This window comes from Tenrec ecaudatus, chromosome 2 (assembly GCF_050624435.1).
Source record: "Tenrec ecaudatus isolate mTenEca1 chromosome 2, mTenEca1.hap1, whole genome shotgun sequence".
In the NCBI taxonomy this organism is placed as follows: domain Eukaryota; kingdom Metazoa; phylum Chordata; class Mammalia; order Afrosoricida; family Tenrecidae; genus Tenrec; species Tenrec ecaudatus.
The window spans coordinates 284,646,217-284,669,101 of record NC_134531.1 but is presented as its reverse complement, the minus strand read 5'-3'; the positions used below and the strand labels follow the sequence as shown (position 1 = coordinate 284,669,101).

Here is a 22,885-nt window from a genome sequence, read left to right as displayed (position 1 = left end):
ACCAGGCATTGCTGTGTTCTCTTGTGTACAGGGTCACTATGTGTTGGAACAAACACGATGGCATTTGCCAACAAGAACAGATATAGTCTTTACAAGGCCCAATAAAAGTAATGCTATACCAACATGAGGTGCTTGTGGCTCACCGAGGGGATTGGGTTGCCTGCTTATACCAATGACTGTTGAGCATCCCAAGGTTGGGGAGCCAACCTGACACACAGTAAAAATAAATAACACAAGTTTGAAATGCATGGACTGACAATTGGGTTTCCCTATAAATTGTTGCCAGTAACTTCTTACAATGCCTTCTGATACCAATCACTACCACCCGGGCAGTTCAGCTCTCCAGTTACTGATAAACCTTCACCCTTCCATATTCCCTAGTGGGAGAGATGAACTACTCACACAGAGATGGATAGCCACACAATACTCACAACACTTGAAATCACTGCAAAAGAACTAGGAAATATATACATGACAGAAAAATGGTGGCAGCAGACTCAGGGCACCAAGAGACAGGCACAAGACAGAGAGGTGAAAGCTAATTTCTTTTGTGCAAGAGGCTTGCTTGTTGGTTTAGTGGTGTGCCCTCTGGGCATTTATTGGTGGAGCTAGGCTTATAAAGCCACTGAACTAAGCACCATTGGACCGAGGTTTACTGGTGAGGTGTCTCTGGACATTTGCTAGCAAAGTTCAAATAATTTCATAACTCTTGTCCCAACTGAAGCCAAGGGACTATGGGGCCTAGATGATGGGGCCTGATGGCCTGATAGCCACTTTCAGAAAAGCTGTAAGCCTTCCTTTTACAGATTTGGAGAAGGGGGCCAATCAATGCCACCTGTCTTATCCAAGAGTTCAGTAAATATTCAGAAGTATGCAAGTTACACAAGTGTTTCTCTTTCCTACTATTTCTTGTGATAGCATTTCTTCTATGGTGCTCTCAATTATGATTTTATTTTTCACAGCACGCACATACTCATCTTTCTAAGAGAATTCTACCTGTCATCTTTAAAGAGAATTCCTTGGAGGAATGAAAGCAGGACACAAGCACGGAGTGGGAAAGTCAGGCTGCACTGAGGGGAATGCAATAAATGAGATGAAACAAAATGTGTGTGAATTGGTGAATGTAGAAATGATGGCCTGCACTGGAAACCTTCACTCCGTTCACAAGAAAAAGTTTAAAAATTACACCAAAACCTTCTTGATAAACTTTCTATATCCCACACCCAATGAGATATAATAAACTTGCTAAGAATCAATAGTAGAAACATAGATGGATTCAGAACCCTGCTTCTAATGATTTTTCTTTGTAATGGCAAGAAATGTAAAAGCAAATAAAATAATAATTGGTATATTTGCACAGCAATGGTTACATTGTCATTACAAAGTAGCTAATAGCTCCAAATACCCATAATTCTAATAAAGCATTAACTATGTGCATATGTACATGAATATGAGACTATCACAAGACCAGGTGGTCACAGGAGAGATATTCATACTTGTTTGGAAGATGAATGACATGTAATACAAGGAACCAAAATTTATGCAGTTGTTAAGAACATAAGATATGTAATAAAATCTTCATACGGGCTAATATCAGACTTATGGCATTGGACTGGACTGGGTTGGGATGTTTTATCAAGTTCAATTCCTCTTACATATAAATCTCTTTCTTATACATATATGTGTACCCGTGGATTTGTTTCTCTAGTCCGCCTGGACTGATACAGAAGGCTGGGACTGGAGTATTATTCCAAGGTGAATGGTCCCAACTTGGAGCAGCCAAATGAGTTAATAGTGCAGGAAGTGACAATGAAAAATAGAAGCCTCAATCTAAAACAGACTTAGAACAGTCACTGAAAATCAATAGGCAACAGGAGTTGGATATTCATGAAGAAGATGTAGAACAGTTGGAGACAATGAACAATGAATTGCTATTTCCATTAAATGTCACTATGAATGTATTTAGACATCCAGATATGCACCATAGACTTTGTTTTCACCCTCCGTGTTTATTGAACATTTGATGGTAGATTAATCTTGGGGATATCCTGTTTACTTTCAAATGCTGCTCTTAAAAAAAATGGAAAAGGGGAAAAAAAGCAAAACCTTGGAACTCTAAGCAATCTCCAACTCAGAGAAGTTGAGGTAAGCAAGGCCATGTTAATAAAATCTAGCTCAAGATTTAGTAGAAATGTTTTGGCATTTCCTCGAAAAATTAAGGATTGGAATACATATGAGTTTATTATTTCATGTAGACTCCAGATTCAGCCAGTGAACATTTCTCATCGATGGTTGGTTAACCCATTGAAAAATTTAACAACGTAATGTTTGGCTTAGAATTATTTGCATGTTAAGGTAGGGGATTTACATGAAAATCCGTTTCCCTTCCCTAAGTTTTAAGCCACAGTTAAAGAAAAACAAATAAATAACGGGGAGAAAGAAATCACAGTGTGACATATGGCTGTGAGTTGTTTTTAAACTTTTTCCTGTGAATTAAATGGAGGCTTACAAAACAAAATCAGTTGTCCAGCAACACTCCATACCTATTTTGTTTTGCTTCATTCATTGCAACCCCATCTGTGTACCATAGCTTATACCTCTCTGTATCGTTTCATTCCTGTTCTTTCCCAAGACTTCTGAACTTTCGGATAAATAAGTGATGGACCATGATTTTTTTAATAGAACAAAATTTGAGTATACATGTCCTATCTACCCCATGATTAAGTATATTGATGGTAAATTTTAGTTCCAAATTTAAATACAAAATCAAGTGTACCTATCTAGTTCTTATGGTCTAAGAGTGAAAATTGCAATCATTTCTTTTTGTTCAATGTTTAAAAAAAGCATTCATTTCTGACTGCTTTGGATTTTCTAGTAGAGTAAAAATGTGCCTAAACATCTCTTATCCACAATAGTTAGCTTTGCTCAATGTACTTTCCAGGCTTGATTCTTCTTTCTATCATTGCTAGTTGTTTATATAATGCCATTCAGAGAAAGGATGCTCAAAAACCCACCATAAAATACATAGACGCATGGGTAGAAAGATAAATGGAGGAACGCAAATACATTTAACCCCCAAAGAAAAGGTGCTTTGATGAACATAACGATGGCCAGGATAACACTGGTAACTGCTCCCTCTCATGAGACCACAAAAGATATTCTCTCATGTCGCTGCTCCTTCTCAGCATCTGGCTCCAGGCAGAAGACAAGATTTCTAGGAAGGGGACAGAATTGTCTTTGTTGGGTTAAATATCAAAGGCCAGACTCCAAATTTTAAGGAGAAATATGATTCATATTTTTCCACAGAAATTACTTCTTGTCTTCTGGGAAAGGATTCAAGTGCATGGCAATTCTACTTCTGGTTCTCCAAATACCTTTTTCTCCAACAACTTCAGACAGTTTAACATTATACAGAGATTTATTAAAAAGAGGGAAACCAAAGAGGAATGGGAATAAAAAGAGTCTTAAATCATTGGATTCAGAAGCTACGGTTTTGGGGTTGTTTTTTTTTTAACTTGAACTATCTATGAGATAGGTACCCCAAAAGAAATCATTGGCTTTGTGAGAGATGAGTGGTGCTCGCCACAATATTTCCGTGAGTGGGAGCCCAGGGTAATTTACCACTCTTAACAACATGGCTGTCTGGACTGCAGTTTGGGGGTATCTCAGCCTATTAAATTACAGTATCAAAATTGCAGGAAGTATAGATGATCTGCCATTACCTTCTAGACAGACAAGCTACTAAATTATTTGTATGGGGAACATGAGCCACTTACTTATCTGCTTGATAAGGACAGCAGACAGGTGGGGAGTGTCTGGGAGGCAGACAGTGGTGGGGACGCCTGTGTCTGGGTTGCAAAAGTGTCACTCCTTGGGATGTTGTGTCTGAGTGACACTCTGATAGCAGCAGACACATGGGCAATAGAAAATGTTTCCAATGTGATAAATAGTGGGCAAGGGGATGTTGCATCTCGACTTCAAATGAACAAGGAAACGACATGCAAAACTCTATGTAAATGATCACCTTTTGTGATCGACAGGACAACGAAGTATAAAATAAGAAGAGGATTTTTTTTTAATGAGTCAAATAGTTCGATCAGACTCATTAGACTGGTATGGGTTGAACACCCCAAAATCCTTGTATCATTTTATTTTTCCTGGTGAAGACACTGAATCCACAGGCTCAGTAACCTGCTCAAGATTATGAAGTTCATCAGTACCAAGGAAAATATCCAAACCCATCCTTTTGCGCCGGGGAAGGACACATATGTAAACTGTCATGGGGAAAACAAAAAGGAACTACATGACATCAGACATGGCTAAATAGAACCAAAAAAGGTAAAAGTTAAGTTTTAGCACTGACGTCTGAACCTGGAACTCCATGAGACTCCTGTTCCTTCCCCTCAACCTCTGTGCCAAAAGTCTAAATGTTGTCTCACAGCAATTAAAGGGCGATCTCTTGTTATACCGTAATCCAGCGCCAACGAAAACGTAGAGGAGTACACCTACCCAATAGATGAAAAGCCAATAATCAACATGCTATCCAAAATCCATTTCTACTTCAAACAAATTCCTATTTGAGGATTGAGGAACTTCAGGTAGATGTGGCCAACCGTAGTACAGGCCAACAACACCAGTGCTGAATAAATGAACCCACAGAGTCATCCAAAACCTCTCTATGCCTTGGAAATCACAGAAAGAGATGCATGCTACATTGGAGAAGGTAAATTACAGTCCAAAGTCAATACAGGGCACCAATGAAGTATTAGCTTTAAGTTTACGGAGGCATATCTCCATTTCAAGAAGAAATGTTTCCATTAATTGGGGGGGGGGGCAATTTTCCTTCTGATAATATCTCAATGAGCCTTCTTGTACTCTTCCTCAGCTTCCTGTCTTTCCTTTTTTAACTTGAGGTTCGAGTCAAATAATTGCATTTTAACCTGCCAGGCACCGTGCTCTCTTCATTTTGTTGATTAGGTGTAGAAGGAACTCAGAAGTGAAATGGAGAGGGAAAATGACAAATATGGAAAAGGACTAATATTTCTTCTTGAAAGGCCTACTTTCTTTTATTCTCCTTCTACCCTCCACCCTCAGCACATAAGCAAAAAATGTAATTAGGGTTTGGTCATGTTTGCATCAACTTCATTTGAGCAAAATAAAGAGGACTAGATTGAGAGTAAAGGTAAACCAGTAGAGTAATAGGAAACTCAAGGGTAAAGAAAAAGAGGGTGAGAGCAAGATAAAGGTCAAAGGAAAACGCAAAGGAAGCTGTGATTCAAAGGACAAATGGACACGTAGAAAATGAAGACTAGAAAGTGTAGACCTTTCAGTCCTTGTTAAGCTACCTGTCTTTGATATTCAGAACCTGCTGTGAAACTATGGAGACTTCAAGAATTCAATTCGTTCTAATTTATATTTCTATGATTATGTGACATAAAGTTTCCCTGAAATATAAATGTATAATTCTATATATTTATACTTTACACGTAAAGATGACTGATTTTTAAAAATAAGCAAACCTAGCTTTCGGAAGCAGGAACACAGGGCATCCCCACCAGCTCACCATCCATTCATTTAGCCAGCACTCTCCTCATCTTCGGATCACTAGTCTATACCAGTGTCTAGTCATGTCTGTCTCTTGCAAGTAATCTATCTATTGAACACACATATGAAGCAGATACACAGAAAAGTCAAAATTCAAATATGGCTCTGCTATCAGAAACAGTGAGTGTTATTTAAAGTTTTGCCTGACCACCAATTCCCGTTGGTTCTGTAAATTGCGTTACCCCACGCAAGGATGCTTTCTGCACAGTTGAATCATTCAGGTATTGTGATATGTAGTTAGCCTTCACTGGTTCAATATCCCTCTCTCAACAGTGTCATAAAAATGATTCCCCTGGCTAAGCAATGCCTATGGGACTATTAACAGGAGACTGTGAGACTCTAAGGGGATGACTAATATGATTCTCTACCATAAATTAATGAGGAAGAGCGAGAGCAGATTTAAAAAATCATAGATTGAGGAATGAAGTTTGGGCTCAACCTTTATCCTAGTTCCAATCTAAGAACAATTAGTTCTTACCACATGGTCCTGCTCAATGCTCACCCTCATGAAGGAAACACAGAACAAATAGGTGCTATAGCAAAGTGGGTGAATTAGATGGTGCCCGACTCTCAGATAGGATAGTGTCTCAGGTCTTAAAAGTTTGTTTTGAAACAAGTAGCCATCTAAGTGAGAAGTCAACTAAGTCTGCAGGGAAGAAGCACACCACCAGCACCCATGATCCAAGGATTGTATATTCTGTAATCCAAAACCAAACGAGGGAGGGGTATCAGAGTTTAAATTGTGAGACTGTGATTTGCCGAAGGCAAATGACAGTGGAAGTCCAAAATACATTTGCGATATCTACACAGGAAATAAGCCTCCAGGGATTTCCCTCTCACCATAATTGAGGGATGGGAATAAACTGGTTACCAAACAGAGAGTTAGAGAGATGACCAAAGTTGATTAAAATGATAAACCTGAATGGTTAAAACCTTGTCGCTTGATCATCCTTCTGAGACCCTATGAGCTTGATCAGCTTTTCAAAATTTTCTGAGTTTTTTTTTGGGGGGGGGGTTGTTTTGGTTCTTTTCACATTGGGGTTTAACTCTGGTGTATTTTGTCATTGTGGGTAGCCATCTTAAATCTTGGTTATGTGTGTCTCCACAATGCAGGACTGATGAACCTGTAGAGACAATTAGAACTGGGGCTCCCGGGTCAGGGGAGCTGATACCAAGAAATTCAAGAAGGAAGAAAATGCTTCGAAACGGATTCTGGTAGCAATTGTGTAATATTGCTTGATGAGACTGGACTGTGGAAGGATATGATATCTGTATTAACTCCCAATAAAATGGTTTGGAAATAAAATACACAACCCTGAAAATAAAAAGAATGAAAGAAACAGAAATGTGAAGGTAATTAAAACAATATTCAAATGTAAAAGACTTTAGTAGCTAACAACTGATCACCCTCATTTGAATCTCAACACTAATTACTGAACATGTTAAATAATATTATTTATTAATAAATTATTTATTATTACCTATTAATAAATAATCATATTTTTGTTTGCTTTAAACTTTTATTACAATTATTTGGGAGTTCATTTCAGATAATCATTTTTATATTGAACAATTTAAATAACTTATCAAATCTCCTCTTATCCTATTAATAAATAATCATATTATTTCTCAACAGTTACAAGTCTTTGATGAACTCCAGTAATAATTTGCTTTCCCATCTTATGCTTCTCTCTCTCCCTTTTCCCCCCTCCATCATTCTTTTTTGTTTCTTTCTGTAAGGATACAAAACAATCATATTCTATTCCAATTTCCAGGACTTTGCAAGGCATGTTAATGGTATAAACATAGTCTGAGGACTTTCACCAATGGTAACTTCTGGAGGCAAACCTGCGCTCTTTCAATCAGGAGTCTTTGTTGATTATGGTTCACGTAGCTTTCTTCAGGACTCTGGTGCGTGATTTGCATGCCTGGTTTACCCTGTCATGTAAAATAATAAATTTGCATGCTAGGAACTATAGATTGAGTATGATCAGAAGCAAGTGCTTACTAAATACTGTGTCCCAGGTGACCACTGAGAGTAATCGGACTTATTTCCAGACCTGACAATTATTCATTATAATGATCCATTTTAGGGACTGTTGGCCAGGTCATAAATCCTTCCTCATTTTTCAAGCCCCTACCCCCAAAAAACCAAACAAATAAACAACTCACTGTCATTGAGTTCATTCTGACTCAGAATGCCTCTATAGAGCATAGTAGACTTCTCTTTCTCCAGCAAAGCAGCTGATGGTTTCAAACAGCAGATTGAGGTTCACATTCCCATGCATAACTACTGGCTGTACCACATTGAACTGCTAAGCTCCAAAGAAACTCATTGAGATTCTGAAAAATGCTTCACTATAATAGAAGTAATATTAAAACCCTACTGTCAGAGAAAGGCACTCAATGTAACAGATTGACAGAGTGGCTACAATAATGGGCTCAATCCAGCCATTGTCAGGGTGGAGCATGACTGGGCAGGGTTTCTTTCTGTTGTCTATACAACTTGTTGGTCGTGGGTTGGGTTTGATCAGGATTATATCCTTTTGCTATACTTTATTCAATCTGTGGCCTGAGCTCTGGTGGCCTAATGGGTTACACATGGGAGCTGCTAAGCACAGGTCACTGAGAAGTTCAAAAGCACCAGTCATTGTGAATGGGGACCAAATAGCGTGTGTCCTCTCTGAAGGATTTAGTCTCACAAACTTGAAGAGGCAGTTCTGTTGTGTGTTCTGGGGTCACCATGAGACGGAGTTGGTCCTATGGCAATGAATCCACGCTGGGCAGAGACTCTGAGAATATGACCTTTCTGAAGATGAATACAACGTGAGAATTGGTGAAAGACGCATGAATGACCTCTAATAGGCAGAAGACACAACCTCACTTGCTGAACGCTAAATGGACTTAAAGTACTTCCTCATTCAGATCAAAGCCTGCAGTGTTCAATATAAATTACAACCCAATGTGAAGAAAACAAAACCCTCAAACTTGGATCACTAAACAACACCGTGGAGAAATGATAGAAGTCGTCAAAGATTGCATGGACTTGCATCGGCAGTCGATAGTCTTCACGAAATCAAAGGACATAATGCACTTGGGTAAATCTGCCACGAAAGACCTCTTCAGAGTATATTCAAGATCAATGATGCCACCTTAAAGCAAAAGGACACCTGACCAAAGCCACAGCATTTCCCTTCAATTCCGATGCACGTGACTAAGGAATGTCTGAGGAGAGCCCATGATGTTGTCCAAAAAACTTCAAAATCACCATGTTTTTCTGCCCAACAAACAAACAGATCTGTCTGGGAAAAAGTTTACCCAGGATGCTCCGTAGAAGTGAAGATGGCGAGACTTCATCTCCAGTGCTATCGACATGCTATCCGAAGAAACCAGTCCCTGGAGAAGGACATCCTGCTTGGTGGAGGGTCAACAAAGGAGAGAAAAACCCTCAGCAAGAAAGATGGACATAGAACGATGACAACAAGGGGCTCAGGCTTGACAATGATGGAGAGTGGCCCCCTGCTGGGCACCGGGTGGCTCAGGGTGGGGACCAATGTAAGGGCACCCACATCGTCCTACAACAGTTCACACTCTGGGCTGCTAACTGGAGAGTTTGCACATCGAAAATAAGGCGAATTCATATTTCATAAGATAGGGACTATGTTTTTCTTTTTTTCAAGGGGAGAGCGCAAATGCAGTCCCCCATGACCACAAATTATGCAGTCGAGTTTCACACATTTGGGGAAATCGTAGGGGTCAGCACATCCGGAGTGCAAGGGATAAGCCTCGCCCTGGGAAAACCGCCTTCATGATCATGGTGTCTCCCATAGGGGCTATTTGTATTTTCACTCACCATTTGTATTTTCCCTTGACTTCTTATTAGCAACCTTAGTTTCAATTTCTAATATACATATCCTGCAACGATGTATGAGAAATAGACTTTGATGTGACCATCATACAAGCTTCCCATTATCAAGTAATTAGGGTTTAAATGTAGAGTCGTTGAGAAGCATTTAGGCAGAAACCTAAAACAAATTCCATTAATATTTTCCTTCCGTATCGGTTATCTACATGTATACATTAATTAATAATAGAAATGTTACATCATATATATCATATATTATAAACAGAACAACTATAAGAGAAAATAAGATACATAAACAAACATGTATTTATTTATTTGTTTGTTCTTGTCAGCTGCTATTAAGTCAGTTCAAACTCATAGTGACCCTGTGTACAATGTAGGAAACACAGTCGGGCCCTGTGGCATCCTCACAGCTGTTACACTTGAGCCCACCCTTGCAGCCACTGTGTCAGTCCATTTTGCTGATGGCGTCAGTTGTAAAAACACAAAACAAAAGAAAAAAATACTAAAATCTTTGGTTGCCAAGTCAATTCAACTAGAGTCAAGGTTATCAATGGTTACCATCTTTCAGAAATAGGCACCCAGGCCTTTATTTAAAGGCACCTCTGGTTGGATTTGAAATCCCACTCTTTTTCTCTAGCCACGTCCTTAACCAGTACTAGCCAGAAACTTTTTACTTTTCTAGAAACTTCTTACAGATGAGAACATTCCCATAAATAAATGAATGAGACAATTATCAATCTTTAGTATTGATTCCTCAAGTGAGAAAAGACTCTTTGTTTTTCTTCCCTTTGAACCATTCACTAAGATAGATCATTTATTTGAAATAGCTAAATCTATCATGATTAGCTGCTGAAAGTGAAATCTGAATGGAATATTTACTGTACTTCTGCATTTGGTATTTGATCTTGCGAGAATGCAGTGGGAACTGAATTGAGTTTTCCAACCTAGAAAATGAATCACAAGTGCTTGACCCTTACAAAGCTCACCTCATGTTCTATATCCTGAGAAACATCCAACCTTGACTATGGACATAATAAAAAAAAGTGTGTAATTCTCACAGCCATCGGACATGGGTGGTAAATATTAATTCACCCAATTTCTGTGTCCAAATGATTAACCAGTAAAATGGTCATGTCTATGGGGCCCTAAAGTCAATAATTTTTCTGTCCCACCAGTAGAATAAAAGAACACATAAAGTCATAACAACTAGTAGATTAGAAAAGCATTCCTTTTTCTGATTCTCAGACACACAACAGCGATCAGCAGTAATCTTTCCCACAGAGTCATGCGTTCTATCCCCAAGACTACTGCTGAGTCACTATATAGAAGTACAAAGAGCAAGTTGTCCTTCTCCTACTCTGGTTTCCCCGTCTGCACACCACAGACACTGGCTTCCTAATTGCCTGGAACGGCTGTTAAGAGCTGTACTGAGGAAAACTCTCCAAGTGTCTTGGATGAGAGATGCTTCTCAGGACAAAGTGTCCCAATATCAGAGACAGGGATTGGTCAGTACAGCTCAACCACCAGCTGTTTGTAGAGCATGCTCTCTCTGGATCCCTCGGAGCACGATGTAAGTCAGACGTGGGCACAGCGTCGTTTTCAGGACAAGTTCGGCTCAGAGCCCTTCACGGCGACCTCTTCATCTCCTTCTTTCCTGCAGAGGAACATCTCAGGACGACGAAATAACTCTTTATGTAAGGACTTTTTTTTTTTCTTTTAACAATGCTTGGCATGCTGAGCTCTGCAGACGCTGCTCATCCCACCTCCTTTGGAAAGATGTAAGTAAAAGTAACGTGCTCCGATTTTTACCTATGCGAAACTGCACCCGTGACCTGGAGAAGTAAGGGCAAGTGCTGGAATGAACCCACCCCATTCTTCCCTGGACACATACTGCCAACGGCGGCTGAACGCGGGGACGGTGGATGGACTCACTGTATGGCGGGTGCCATTGGCTAGCTTTGAGGCAATTCTCTGCCATCATTTAATTACTCCCTACTAATATATAAACACAGGGAGACACGACGCAAGATGAGGGAGGTAGAGAAGGAGCTGTGCTTATTTAGTTAATAATTAATTACTAGGATTTTCCAACAGTGGGACATTAACCACTTGCCCTTTTAAATGGTAATAAATAGCAGACATATGTCTAATTAAGGAGCTGGATACGCTTTGGGGGTGCTGAATGGGAAGAGGAAGACGCTTCCAGACCTATGATGTGAGAGTGTTACTGGCGCTTTTAAAGGCCGCTCCAGTGTGAGGTCTCTGCTCAAATTCTGTCTGTCCACCTCCTGTGGTCGCTCGCACTGAGCCTGATGACAGATAAGGAAGACGTTGACATCCCTTGACTATAGTGAACCTCAAGCAAATCTGACATTCACCTCCTTCTTGAACTTTTATTATTAATTACAATGTTATTACAACTCTCATCACCTTAAGACAATTTCCTTAGTTTCTGTTAAATGTCTATGCAGCACCTAAGTCATAAGTCTAAGTTCAAGGGATCTTAATAAATTGATCTACAGAGATGGAACTTCATTTTTGTTGTTGTTGTTCTTGTATATTTTTCTCACTTGTGGTAACCATCGTACAACACTTCTTGATAATGATTGAACTACAGAATTGTGTCCTATGTAGAATATGTCCCGATAAAACTTAAAAAAAATAATTCCTTGCATTCTCGGACCTACCCATGGAGGTTTAAGTTAATATCGTATCGTACTTACACTTCAGTTTGCTCACCGCAAGGTCAGCAGTTTGAAACCATGAGCCGCTTGCAGGAGAAAGATGAGTCTTCCTACTCCCATAAAGAGTTTCAGTGCTGGAAACCCACAAGGGCAGTTCTTCCCTGTCCTATCTGGTTGCTGTGAGTCAGAATCAACGCATGGCAGTGTATTTGGGGGCAAAATAAAAAGCTTCATGCATGGCCTCCCACTGTTACATAAGTTCACTGGACTGGGGCAAAGCTACAGGATGCCAAAGAGAGAAGGGATTAGAGAGGATACTCTTTGAGCCTTCCCCCATCACCTGTTGGAATCCAGGTCCACGGGCAATTGGGTTTGTCAAATCTTGGTGAGATTATGGAATTAACGGATTTTGTTTTTTCCTGAACTTGGAACAAACTGTCTTTGCTATCCTCTGTTTCTAGCTTCTGTTTGGAAACGTTTCCTTAACTAATTTTTCAAGCAAATCTTTTCATAACAAAACACAGGTCACAATAAAGGACACATACTCTGACAAGGACACAACAGTTGCTACCTGGTCCATTCTGGGATTTGGGGGCTAAACCCCCATCCCCTAACCCACCTCCATCATTCCCAGCTCTTCTTTCTTCACTCGCCACCCTCAAAGTTGGCTCCCAGGGTGAAAACTGCAAGAGGATACCATTGGGCTGTATGATCACCACAGTGGCTGCTACCTGGCGCTATTTCCACTGAGCTATTTGGATAAACACAGCCAGCTGTCCTAATTATTCATACTTGATTATACTACCCAATCGCTGGAACAGAGAGGCAAACATGGGAGTAAACAGTCAGGCCAAGCAGCAGATGAGATTAAGATCATAGACTCTCCTGGAAAAGTCACAGAGGGTTCTCTGCGCTCTCTTGCCTGGAATTCCCTTAGGATGTGCTACCCTAATATCACAGGCTCTCCTATCAAGGGCATTGCATATATTTACTCTAACGATGGCTGTTTTTATATCGCTGGCAATGCAATCTTCTTCATTACTTGAATGCATTCTGAGAAACCAAAAGGCTCATCTCAAGGAGAAACAGACTTTTAATGAGATCCCAGACCACTTACCCTGCAAACGTTAAAATCTGCACTGACTGCATGTGCTTCATTGGGACGTATGGACTGAAAAAAAGGCTCCCTTGCTGAAATGCATTCAGGGGCTAGTTTCCACAGGGCCAGTTCTTGAGAGTAGCCTCTTTTCTCTGTATAAATTGCCCCAGCCATTTTTCATGCCGTTATGTCTGATTAAAGTCTATCGGATAGGAAACATGATCACCCCCATTGTACAGGTGAAGAGCAAGAGGGTTCGTTAGATCGCAGAGCCGGCAAATGACACAGCAGGGTGTGAACTCAAGAACTCATTTTTTGGGGGGGACACTGCCACATGCTGTTTTCATCCACCGTAATTTGCCTGCATATGGTCAAAATCGAATGAGGAGCAGGTAGATCGTTCTTTTGTGTCATTCGACCAACGAAGAAGCACTCCTGCGGAATGTCATGTGGAACCGGAGTAGATAGTAAAATACCACACAGTCTCCAAGGACCTGGAAGAGGGCCCTTGGGGAAATGGGGTGGGGGAAAGAGGAGGCAGCAGGCTGCCTGAGAGTTTACAGTTTGGCCCAGACTTGGCCCATGATGGCAAAATTAACTACTCTCAGTTGTCAAATGAGGCATCAATAAAATAAAAACATTTTTGGAAATAAGACATATGGGAAGTGATGCTAAATGGTATTTGATAAAACTGCATCCAAAACAAATCCCTTTCTTAGGTTTTTCAGATAATTAGGAAAGCTTTGGGAGTGAATTACATTATAATTTGGAGTTGGATAAAAAGAACCATCATGAATCTAAGTCAAAAATGAATTGACAGATTTATAAAAATAAAACATAAGGAATAGCATTGCTTAGCATTTTCATGGGTTGGTGAGTTTCAGAACACTACAGAAAATCAGTTTGACCTAAGATCCAGCAAGTAATGAAACAGTTATTATTCCAGATGTGGAGGAATAAACTGAGGAGTAAACTGTGTTGGTAAGGAAGTAGCTCTCCACTTTATGAAGTTAATACCATCATGAGTTACTTAATGTCCATGATACGACGTGTGAAATAGGGTATGATGTGATTCGGATGCTGGGTGAATGCCATGTGATATACAGGCAGTCCCTGAATTTGTCTTGAAGTCAGATTTTCCATCAGTCTTAAAGCAGTTATGTACGGATCACATCTTTGTCAGTTGGGAAATGTTTGCCTCACTGCACAGTATAGTTTGCTTTTGGTTATGCATTGGGCTGCTAACCACAAGGTCAGCATTTCGAAACCACCAGATATCCCATAGGGACAAGACGAGGCTTTCTACAGCAATCTACTGGGGCAGTCCCACCCTACCTACAGGGTGGACATGAGTCAGGATTGACTGGAGGACAATGAATTTGTTTTTTGCTTTCCTCTGCATAGAAAGCATGAAAGAAACACTTCCACTTCCACTAAACATTTTAACATAAAAACACACTAATAGTAATAGTGTTGGGTGAGGTACACATTTCACAAATATTCTTTATAATCCTTAAAATTAAAAAAAATTACTCAATATCCCATCGTGTTTAGCTTCCCTCTGATTCGCTTCTAACAAAGCCTGCGGAGCTTTAATTTCCTCAACATTCACTGGCCCAAATCATTCAGTCACCACAAAAAGACTTCCAGTCTTCAAACCAGATCAGCACCCAAAACCTACACCTTACCTTGCACCGATGCCTGAATCTGTGTAGCAAGCAGTGAGAAGCCATCCCTAAACTAAATGTATTCATAAACATCATCCATGGGGGGTGGGGGAGGGGGTTCAGACATTTATAATTCAGTGTGCTCTTGGGACAAGAAATCCAGAAAGATTCAAAGGGAATGCCCAATCAAAATGCAAAGGCCTCCCTCACAAACGCGTGACTGGTCAGCCAACTGGAAAAGGGCAAGAAAGCTGAAACCTGTCAATCACCTGCTAATTTCACAGAAATTAGAAAAAGCACATGAAGCTGGCTCTCAAAATCAGCCTGCCCCTCTCCTTTAGGTTATAAGCATGTCTCTATTAAACCAAATGCAAGAGGACGTCATTCAAAGAGAGTGAGAAAAAAGAGATAGCAAGCTAGCTGTGATGGAAGTTTCCAATTGAGAGGTGCACATCATTCTTTCAAAAGCAAGCATCGTTCACTTTAAACTAATTTTGCACACTGGTGTGTACGTTACAGGGCCACTCATTTGGGGGAAGTTAGATTTTTTTTTTTTTTTGCAGGATGACTTATAGCTCATCTGGAAACTGTTCTCACTGCTAAATTCAGACAAAAATAGTAGAAGCCCTCACTGTTGAAAACACACACACACACACACACACACACACACACAGAGTAATTTCCCCTACATCCTCCTACTCTACCAGTAGCATGTTTCTCAAAATACTCCGCCCTGAAAACCCAAACCAAAGCTGTTGCCACCAAATCCGTTTCTCCTCCTGCTGGCACCATGTGTGCCCGGCAGAGTAGAAATGTGCTCCATGTGTTTTCAGAAGATCACCAGGCCTATGAAAGGATGCAGTGAGTTTCAATGACGTGTCCACAGCTGTGGTTTACTGCACAATTCATTTAGCATCTCTTAATCCTGCCTGACATGGTTTTGCCAGTTAGTTCATACATTCATCTCTCCATTCACCAGATGCTGATCAAAAACAAAGACCTGACCACCACAATCATAAAAATTACTGATTTAGAGCAGAAAAACATAATTATGCAACGTAGCTAGCTAAAGTTTACCTAATTGGTAACAAAACCCAGCCAGATTCTTTGATGTTGTTTTATTTGCTGGAAGAAATCACATGATTGCCGTGGGTCCTAGTCACCTGCATGATAGGAACTTCTGTGAGTTCTGTGATCTCTACTCTGTATTCTGCTGTACTCTCCACACACAGCTCTCTGCATGTAGCCTCACATTTAATGCTTATAATAACCCCAAACAGCAGTACTCAGTATGATCGCTGAACAGATGAAGACATTGAGGCTTGCTAATGTTGACTGCGGTCATCTGGCTCATACGTGGTAGAAAGAGAGCTATGAAGGTGGGTTGTCACAAATATCTATCTATCTATCTATCTATCTATCTATCTATCTATCTATCTATCTATCTATCTATCTATCTGAACAAAGTATTTCCTCCTTCACAATATTGCTCGTGGAGGGATACAAATAACCAAATTGTGATAGATTGAATTGTGTCTCCTCACAACATGTGCGGCAAATGCTAAACTTCATCCCTGTGGTTATAATCTCATTTGGGGATGAGCCATCTTTGTTAAGGTTAATGAGGCAGATGATCTATGTAGGTAAGGTACGTCTTAAGTCCAATCTCCTTTGCAGCTATAAAAGAGATCACATGAATATACCAATCAGGGAGCTAGCTCTCTGCTATTGAGTAGCTGCTAATGCATAGTGACCCTATCTGTCATGCCCATGGCTTTGTAAATCTTCATGGGACCAGACAGCCTTGAGATTCTCCTGCCGAGCAGCTGGTGGGTTAAACCACTGGTATGTTCGTGAGTCGCTCATGCTTCCCTGACTCTGTCTCTGGGGCTCCTTGTCGTGAGAGAGGGAAATAAAGGAGCCAAATCACCTGCTCAGGAAGAAGACAGGAGACGCTCGGAAGGCAAGACCCCTTCCTGCAAAGCTGTCGGAGAGAAAGCCTTCCCCAGGGCTGCCATCCGGGATCGGAAGTTCTCGCCTCCTAAACTAAGGTAAAATGTGTTTCCAGTTCATATACTCATCTCTTTATTTATCAGCTGTAGATCAAAATCAAAGACTTGACCTTTAAGAGCATATAGCTTACTGGTTTATGTTTGGTGAATTATAAATCTGTTTGCTAAAGCTACTAACTTGTGGTATTTTGGTTATAACAGCACTAAATAAATAAGACAAGCACCACACGATCACTTCAATCATTCCAGAAAAGTTATTGTTCAAAGTCCAATACCCATTCTTGATTTTAAACAAACAAAACAACTGTAGAATGTGTATAGAAAGAAAATCCCTCAACTTAATTAAGATAATTAAATATAACAACAGTCAATATTTAGTCTCAACGGAGAATAAACTGTTTCTCTTGAGAATACAACGAGACAAGATGTCCTTTATCCCCTTGCATTCAAGGTCGTTGTTGATGTCAGGTGCCATCGAGTCAGGCCTGAGGCACGATGCCCCTGTGGACAGCAGAGTGAAACCCTGCCTGGTCCTGGGCCATCCTCACAATCGGTGTCGTGTTTGAGCCACCAGTACAGCCACAGTGTCAGTCCATCTCCTTGAAGCTGTCTCCTTTTCACTGCCCCTCTTCTTTACCGAGCAAGATGTCCTTCTCCCAGCACTGGTCTCTCCTAACAACCTGGCCAAAGGACATGAGATAAAGTCTCACCATCCTTACGTCTAAGGAGCATTCTAGCTATAGTTCTTCAAGACAAATGTGTTTGCTCGTTTGGGCAGTTTGGGGTACTGCTTTATTTCACATTATACAGAAAGTGTTAGCTAGAGCAATATGACAAGAAAGAAAATAAAGGGGATACAAAAGGGTCAGGACGAAATGAACCCATCCCTATTTTCAGATGACATGATCCTGTATGTAAACTCCCCACAAACTCCACCAGAAAGCACCTGGAGCTAACAGAGGAGAGGAGCAATGTGGCAGGATAACAGATTAATCTACAAAACCTAGCTGGATTCCTAACAAAGAGAACCCTGAGATCAGGAAAATCATGCCATTTATAACAGCCCTGAAAAAAATATATACAATACTTACGAATAAATCTAACTAGGTGATCCTACCTAATTAATATTAGGAAAGGTATGCGCCAGGGCTATATCCTTTCCCCAAAATTAGTCAACATGAATGTTGAGCAAATAATCTGAGAAGCCGGACAAACTGAGGAAGATCATGACATCAGGACTGGAAGAAGGTTAATTAACTACCTGCACTAGGCAGATGACATAACACGGCCAGCTGAAGCAATAAGGAGCCTGCAGCAAATAACTAATGAAAATCAAAGATCACAACCTTCAATGCAGATAATTCCTCAACCGGAAGAACTCATATTTTTTTCGCAATTGGATCACTATCCAATATCATCATAAAAGGATAAAAAATAAAGCTGTCAAAGATTACAATGTACTTGGATCCCTAATCAATGTCCATGGGACCAGAAGCCAGGGAAGAACACTACAGCATTGGGTACAGCTGTTGTAAACAATCTTTAAAGTATTAAAAATATAAAAAGATGTGACTTTGAAGAGTATTCATTCCTAACTTAATAGTATATGAATGGAAAGCTGCACCATATATAAGGAAGGACAAAGAGGAATTGACGTCTTTAAATTACAGTCCTGGCAAAAAATACTAAATATGCCAGAAGAATAATCAAATTTATATTGGCATAAGGACAGCCAGAATACCTCTAGAAATCAAGGATGGTGAGATGTTGTCTCCCATACTTTGGAGATGTCTCCAAGAGGGACCAGTCACTGGAGAAGGACAACATATTTGGAAAAGTAGAAGGTCAAGGCATAAGAGAAGGACATTCACATAAATCAATCCAATCCACAGAGACAGTCTTTTCTTCCATTTTCCATAGGACACCATGAGTGAACAGAGACTAGAAGGCACCTAACAATAGAACCAGCAATGACAAGGACGTAACAAATTTATACAATGAAAACTACCAGCTAACTATGACAGTATCCAATGTTTCAAAGGTCAGAGGGCAAAGTTAAATGAGCTATCATACAAATCAGTCATTGGGCTTGGGACCAACAAGCATTCCTTGGTACTTTCCACAACCAAACAATCTGAAATTGGGAGTGGTGTTGTTATTGCCTTTGTTACTGTAGCAAGAAGTATTACTCAAATTGCCTTGTTTTTCTTATGTATATGAGAGAGCTGACATGCCCTTAAGTTATGCAAATAGATGATTACAGCAGCCAGGAATGATGCAGGCATTTGAAACTTCCCACAGGTAAAGTGCAAACTCAAAGCATCATAATAAATAATAATAGCGCTGTACCTTTCATGCTGCATTATAATGATGCTGATGTTGAATTAATATAGGCCCTTGCAGACACTGAAAATGAGAGACTCAAATTTGTCAACATGACTTTAGGCAATAGATGGTGGAAGAAGCCGTCCAAACAAGAGAGACTGGTAGAATATTGGAGGACAGGGTGAAAGAATTGGGGTGCGGGGGAGGTAAATATATCCTGCAAGTTTGAAAATAAAATATTCATACCAACCCCAATAGTTTACTTAAAATGATGACATTGATAAAACCTTTAATATACATTCCTATGATTCTACCATAGAAAGCAAAAGAAAGGTGGGCAGGGAGGGAATAACACATGCATTTAAAGAAGTAAAGTAATAATCTACATAGCATAGGTCTATTTCCATACTTTAAAACTTTGCTTCATCCTGTAAAACCAAGATATTGCGGGAAACAGTCCTGGACCACTGGCTTCTATCTGCATTACAGAAACCAATCATTCCACAGACTTGTTGAGCATCTCTCGGTGCCAGACACCTTCACCAACACCAACAATGCATCCATGATTTGATGGCCTTTGTGCATTGCCCTATAGTCACATTCATATCAGGTCACCGAAGATGCCTGGGTTTGGGTCGAGGCATACCTTAGTCTTCCAGGTGATGTCTTTGCTCTGTAACACTTTAGCGAGGTCTTGCATCCCACGCGTGTGCAATGCAACACATTGTTTGATCACTTGACTGCTGCTTCCTTGCACAGTGATTATGGATCCAAGCAAAATGAAATCCTTGAATCTTTTCTCCATTGATCATGATGTTTTCTAGTGGTCCAGTGGCAAGGATTTTGGCTTCCTCGCCTTGCGTTGCAATCCATACTGACAATAGTACTAATTGTCTCTATTTAGTACTACTTTGCAATAATATTGTATTTACAATAGTACTAATTGCCCTTGCTAGTCTTAGTACGCTTTAGGCCATGGAGATTATACACACATGCCATGAATCATAGTTTGAATGTACACAGAGCACGGGCAGAGGTATGTCTGGAACAGTTGGAAAAGTAGAGTGTGACTAGTCTTATTGACAGTAGGATTGCCACTTCATGTGGCATGCGGTTGGCACAGGTACATGGAATAAGCTATGTTCATTTTGGCACATGCTTACCTCTATTTAAGGAGTCCTGGTGGATTAGGGTTTAGACTGCCTACCACAAGGCCATCACCAGCCACTGCACAGGACAAAGAGGAGGCTGCCTTCTACTTTAAATAGTTCAGCCTCACACAGCTACAAAAGGTCATTGAGATAGAAAGAGCCCTGGTTATGATACCCGGTAAGATATGGACTACCAACCAACCCACCAGCTGCTCTGGGGGAGGAAGATAAGACTATCTGCTCCCATAAAGATGAATGGCCTCAGAAACCCTCAGAAAGGGCGACTAAAAAAAGTAGGAATCAGCTGCCCGACTGTGGTTGGTTTGTTGGATGCGCCAGAATTGTCGTCATGGAGAGGGTATAGCTGGGTTTTGGTGTTGCTCTATTTGTCACGCGCCCCTCCTTGTTCTTTTGATCTATACGTTACCACCCTTCAAACATCGGAACCAACTCAATTTCCTATACGAACCCTCCCTGGGTTTCCTCTTGCTTCCAGGGCACACACCATTTTGTTAGAGGCTTATTACAGTGATGTCTGGGACCGGTGGATCTCCTAGCTCCCCTGCTGAATTGGAAGCTCTGTGAAGACACAGGCTATTTTTTTTTTCTTGTTTGCTTATTCTGTGATTTCATCATCCTTTGCTTCTTCTGTATTTAGTCATCATCTTACAGTACACCATTGTTAAATGGAATAAAAGGAGAAAGACAGGCATAAGGAAGAGAAAACAGAGAGAAAGGATAGATGGAAGAGGGAGACAAGGATATGAAGAAGGGAGGGAGGGAACCAAGGAACAAGGGGGTAAAGAAGAAAGATAACTCTTTGTCCTGTTCTCTTGCATTTAGAGGCAAGGTGGTCTTAAAATTTGGGGGGAGTTTTCTCTTTTCACTTGTTAAAGTCTTATTTGTTAAACCTTTCCTCCCTTTTTTAACCATAAAATAATACATTCCTCAAGTCTTGTCATTGAAGATGTAAAGAGGTTTTGTTACCAGGAGCACAAGTATTAGCTCAACCAAAAATCACAGCAGAAGCATCTTTGTTCTCAACACCATGAACTAATCCCTGAATCTAGCCTTCCACTACAGTGGATTTCGAAGCAGACATAGGCAAACTGGAAAAGTGGGATTCAATTTCCTGCTCCTGATAAAGAAGAGCTTCTACTGCACACTTAAGAGGGTTTTACTTCTGAGGCAGCCACAGCCACGTGGAAAGCCATTTGGGATTGGGCCAAAGGGCTGTGATTTCATGCTAGAGAACGGCTCCACCAGTGTGAGAGGAGAGATTAATCAATCCAAGACAACATCTGTCAGGATATTGAGTTTGGCTCTTGTTATCAGCTGCCTGCACTTCGGGGGCTGTGTAATATTCAATTTGATTATCTCTCACCTGCAAAGAGTAAGTTTCTCCCTTTGCTTAAAAATCCCTGGGACTGGCTAAAGAGGAATCGATCTGCTGGAGAAAATGCTGACAAGAAAACACAAATCAGAAAAGAGGACAAGGGGATGAGCCAAGAGGTGGCAGAGAGTTTGGGTTGCATCCTGGCCATTCCTCTTGTTCTTTAATGAAAGGGCTTGGTTTCCTGTTCCTTTAAGGGAATGAAATCTCATTCTTTCACTTGTCAGGACTGATTATGAAAAATACGCAATGATATCAGAGCAGCACATCTCCTTTGTGTGTTCCTTAGAGATTCCATTATGTGGATATTTTTTTAATCTTGGTCTTTTGTTAAAATAGTCTGATTATATGATATATTTCATACATCATCCAACTTAATCATTCAATCGTAATAAGAAGAGTTGGGCAATTACTCCCACAATCAATTTCAGAACACCTCATACTCGTTATTAGCTCCCCATTTTCACCCAAGTTTTGTAGGTGTCTGTGCATTTCCTGATGGAGGGGTCACATTAAGGAGTGGCATTGCTCTTAAATATATCAATGGAAAATCTCACTTGGGTGACAGATTCAGATCTAATTGCAAGGGCTTTCACAGCCTACATGCCCTTGAACTATGTTTGGCACCATTTTTGGAAAGTTGTCCCATCTTTGACACATGTGTTCATTCTCTTCTCTCGCTCGCTTCTTTGCTTGCTTTCTGTGACCAGAGTCGGGATGCTTGCTTGGTCAATTTCCTATACAACCAAAGCCAAGGGAATGCATTCGCCCACGCTATAAATCTTGCCAACTTCACCATTTGCTATCGCACTTGACATTGAGTCACAGTTATTTTAGTCGGCTAAGAGAAAAGACCTATTAGATATGCTAATGTCATTTCAAACATGGCAGGTCTAAAGACAAAATGCAGCACCGTTCCTTCACCCACACTGCTCCCTTTGATCAAGTCCCTCTGATTCGCCAGCTTGAAATTTGAATGACATCTTTGAAGGACACTAATTCCTGCTTTAAGACAACCAGCAACCCTTTTGTTAAGTAGGTCAGATGATGTTGTGCTTATGACAAAGGTTATTGTTGTTTCT

At 40.5% G+C, this 22,885-nt stretch overlaps 1 protein-coding gene and 1 non-coding gene across 3 annotated transcripts in view; both read right to left on the bottom strand.

Moving 5' to 3' along the window:
* Positions 1-22,885, bottom strand: part of LSAMP (limbic system associated membrane protein) — a 771,811-nt gene that overhangs the window by 713,560 nt on the left and 35,366 nt on the right. The gene's annotated exons all lie outside the window — the stretch shown is intronic.
* Positions 9,282-9,445, bottom strand: LOC142441775 (U1 spliceosomal RNA). The gene has a single exon (XR_012783117.1). It is a non-coding gene; the product is annotated as a U1 spliceosomal RNA (small nuclear RNA).